Here is a 4,347-nt window from a genome sequence, read left to right as displayed (position 1 = left end):
ACATGTCTCTTTATTAAATAAGGGTATGTCCTTTTCACCAGTGACCCCCATGGATGAGTTCGAGGTATTTAAAGATGTCAATTTATTTTTAAGAAAAGTTTTCTTGAGAATGATACATGGTAATCCCACTATTTTGGAGGATATGGCCTCTGACTCGTCCATGGAGGACCGCAAGATGCTCGATATGTTGATATCTCTCATGGAGGAAATGGTGATGAGAACGAAATAGATCTGGATAATCACAGTAATGTGATTAGAAAAGTTGATCTGAATATTAGATCGACAAAAATGCCGAAAATACGTTCCAACATGAGGATTTCGACATTTCTAGATTTTGTTGCTGACGATCTTAAAAATCTTGAGTGGAAAATGCCAATTGGTGACAATCTTACAAAAAAAGAAAGAAAAGCCCTCAAAGAATTAAAAGAGACTAAGAATATTGTAATTAAGAGAAGTGACAAAGGGGGTAATGTAGTTATTTTAAATGAACAAAACTACGTTAAAGAGGTGAAGCGCCTATTGAGTGATCCATCTACATATAGGAAAGTAGCCACTAATCCTTTTCATGTGGTGGCAAAAAAATTAAATTCCATCTTAACATTGGGAAAAGAAGTGGGTTTGTTAACCAAAAAAGAGTATGAATATCTGAGAACTGAAGAATTTAACTATCCTACCTTTTATATTATCCCTAAAATACATAAAAATCAAGAAAATCCTCCGGGTAGACCGATTGTTTCTGCCATTAATGGTCCCCTAGATAAAACAGGGAAATATATAGATCTGTTTCTCAAAGATATGGTTCCTAATCTCCCCTCTTATGTAAGAGATACTAAAGATGTGTTGGCTAAGATTGAAAATATGATTATCAATGAAAATTCCATTCTAGTGGGAATAGATGTGGAATCACTCTACACTTCTATCCCACATGAATGTGGTGTGAGATCGGCTTCTTACTTCCTTGATAAAACATACCCTACTTTAGGAGGACAGAATGAATAAGATATATAGATGATGTGTTCCTTGTATGGAGAGGAACATTTGAGGAATTAAAACTTTTCATGGAGGAGTTAAATCAAAACTCCTTTAACATTGGACTTACATATTTATCTGATGAAAGATGTATTTCCTTTCTGGACTTGGAAATTAGACTTGAGAACGGAAGACTCCTCACAAAAACGTATAGGAAACCAACTGCTGCCAACACCCTATTAGAGGCCAGAAGCTACCACCCACGTTCACTGATTTCAGGGATTCCAGTGGGACAGTTTTTGAGATGTCGGAGAAATTGTTCGAACATTAATGACTTTAGGATGGAGGCCCAGGACCTCTATAGAAGATTTAGGGAAAGGGGATATTCTCACTCTCAAATTAGAAAGGCTCGGAGACGGGCATATCAAACTGACCGTAAGGATCTATTATCTCCCAAAAAGGATGAGAAGGTCAAATTAAGTGAGCAACCTGTCAGAATGATAACCCAATTTGGAGCCCAATGGCAAGATGTAAAACAAATATTAGAAAAACATTGGAAGATTTTAACTCAATGTCCCAAATTGAATAGGATTGTAGGTGAACGCCCCCAAATGGTAGCTAGAAGAGCACCAAATCTTGGTGATCTCCTTATTCATTCTGATTATCAACCGTTAAAACAAACAACATGGTTAAAATCACGTACTAAGGGGATGTTTAAATGTGGAAAATGTCAAATTTGTAAATATGTGGACCGTACGGATTCCTTTTATGACTCAGGAAATAACACTCACTATAAAATTAAAAGTCTTATAAATTGCTCCACAGTGAGAGTGCTATATATTTTGACTTGTCCCTGTAAAAAGATGTATATTGGTAAGACCAAAAGACAACTTAAAGTACGAATAGGTGAACATCTTAGAGATATTAGATCAAATGATCCTGAAAGCAATCTTGCTCAACATTATGCTAAATATCATGGAGGTAAATTGGATGGCACAAAAGTGAAAGGTTTCTATGCATTGCACTTTCCTCAAAGGAGAGGTGACTTTGACAGAGAACTGCTAAAAAAGGAGAAATATTGGATATATAAACTTGATACAATGTACCCAAAGGGGTTAAATGTGGAATGTGATCTCCAAGTATTTTTGGATAAATAGATTTACATAGTTATGTATCCTTATATTGCCATGCGTTGGTTGATCTATGGCATTTTTCTGTCTTCATTAATGGGTGAATTATATGCCAAATAATGAAGGCAAACCTTTTGGCATCTGGGAAATATTGATGACCTGATGGTATAAATTTGAATATAGGTCTAAAAACGTAAAAGGACCGACTGTTGAGCTAACTATGCCCTTCCCCCTTAATAATAATGATACCATTAAATGGGTATTTGAAGTCTAGGTATCTTTGGCAAAATAATCCACAGTGAGATTTGTTAATTAACATTGCCGTCTTGTGGTGGCTTTGTGGTAATTCATACTGTACCCTTAGGAACTGTTGATTTAATGAATAGGCCTGGTGATTCTTTCACTAACATCGCCATCTCCTGGTGAAAGTGTGGTAATTTTCCAATTGATTAGTATATATAATCTATGGTCTTTTGATTTGTGTATGCATTGTTGAAATTGCCAAGCCTTTCCTCTCTCTGATATTTCCAGTCGCTTGTCCTTTTAATTGAATTTAATAATGACCAGCAGCTGTGCTAAGTATTTAGCCCCCTTTTTTTCTTCCATTAGGAATAACTGCAAGTTAATTTTTGCATAAATGGGTGGGTCTTAACCCACTATAAATAGAAAACTGGAATGCAGGAATCTCATTGGTCCTGACGAAGCTGAGTGAGATACGCCCATCGGCGAAACGCGTTGACATCATACGTCAGATACGTCACTTCCGGTCATGCGCACTAGGTGGAACGCACGCTGACCTACAAGGAGGAAGCCATCTTCACATGCCATGAGGCAAGCTTAAGCAGCACAGGCGCCGAGAAGAGGTCGGAACCCGCGGTAGATCGGCTGATGTCAGCGGTGGTTCCCTGGCCTCTCTGGCCTTGCATGGCAGTACTTATGAAGGACATCTTTTCCTCTCCTATTATCCATTGCGCAGGTGGTGAGTGGACTGTTACAGGACATTAGTTATATGGTCCTATGTGATCGATATGACCTATACATCTCATTTAGAGTGAAAGCTCCTCCAGTGACTTTCCACATATTGTCTGTTTCATTACAGGATGGGGACATCATGGTGCTTTTCATAGGAAACAGGATATACCACGTGTATCTCAACAGGCAGAAGATCTACTGGGATTTGTCTTGTTTTCCTTATAGAAAGTGGTGTGTAGTCCACATACAGTGGTGAAGAAACCATTTCAAGCAGTGCTCTGCTATTTGCATCTATCCTTCCATCCTGGTAACAAATGGGGCTTATTCTCATTTAAGAGCCCTAGGAAACAGTCGCTTATATTACAGATGAATGGGCCCCAACCATATGTGCCGGCATAGGAATGTACTGCATTTTATATATGACATTCATTTTTTTGTCTCATATAGGCCTAGAGGCATGCCTCTCTTTTTGACGCGTACTGTGCTTGCTGCATTGCATACATGTGATATTTTATATCTATAGTATAAGAAAAATAGTATAATTTTCTTATAACTCTAGTAGTCACTGTCTTTGTTGCACATGTATTTAGACCGGTCTTGGTGTCATTTTATATGGTTTTAGGTCTGTGTGTATTGTCTCATACTGAGGTGATGGTAAACCAGGGCGATTGCCCAAATGTCAAATTTGTATATGTAATAAAGCATAATTTTTGGAAATTTTTCTGAGTATCACATTCTGTTCATAATGTAGCCACTTTCTCTGTGAATTTCTTTTCACAACCCCCCCTTTTTTTGCATGTCTTTTTTGGCTACTGAATGGAGGCCATCTACCGGGTGATATGGTAATTTATTTTACAACCTCTAAATAACTATCTTTAACTGGTGGGGTAGGTTTCCCTGAAGAGGTAGGTTTTCAGGGTGCGCCTAAAGGAGAGGAGAGTAGGTGATAGTCTGATGGATTGGGGTAGGGAGTTCCAGAGGATGGGTGACGCCCTGGAGAAGTCCTGGAGGCGGGCATGGGAGGAGGAGACCAGGGAACTAGAGAGAAGGAGGTCTTGTGAGGAGCAGAGAGTGAGAGTTGGGTGGTACTTGGATATTAGGTCAGTGATGTAGTTTGGGGCAGTATGATAGGTAAAATTATTGTTAGTAGACTGGAGCAGGATCAGAATTTTGTCAGTGGTTTCATTGCTTTCTGGTACGAGAGTCACAAAGACAGGAAAGGAAAATCTTTCAACTGGGATCACAAAAAAAAGTTAAGCTTAAAAAAAAAATAAAA

The sequence above is a fragment of the Staurois parvus genome, unplaced genomic scaffold (genome assembly GCF_062004578.1).
Source record: "Staurois parvus isolate SC_StPar_1 unplaced genomic scaffold, SC_StPar_1.0 ptg000068l, whole genome shotgun sequence".
Classification (NCBI taxonomy): domain Eukaryota; kingdom Metazoa; phylum Chordata; class Amphibia; order Anura; family Ranidae; genus Staurois; species Staurois parvus.
This window is presented reverse-complemented; position numbering follows the sequence as displayed.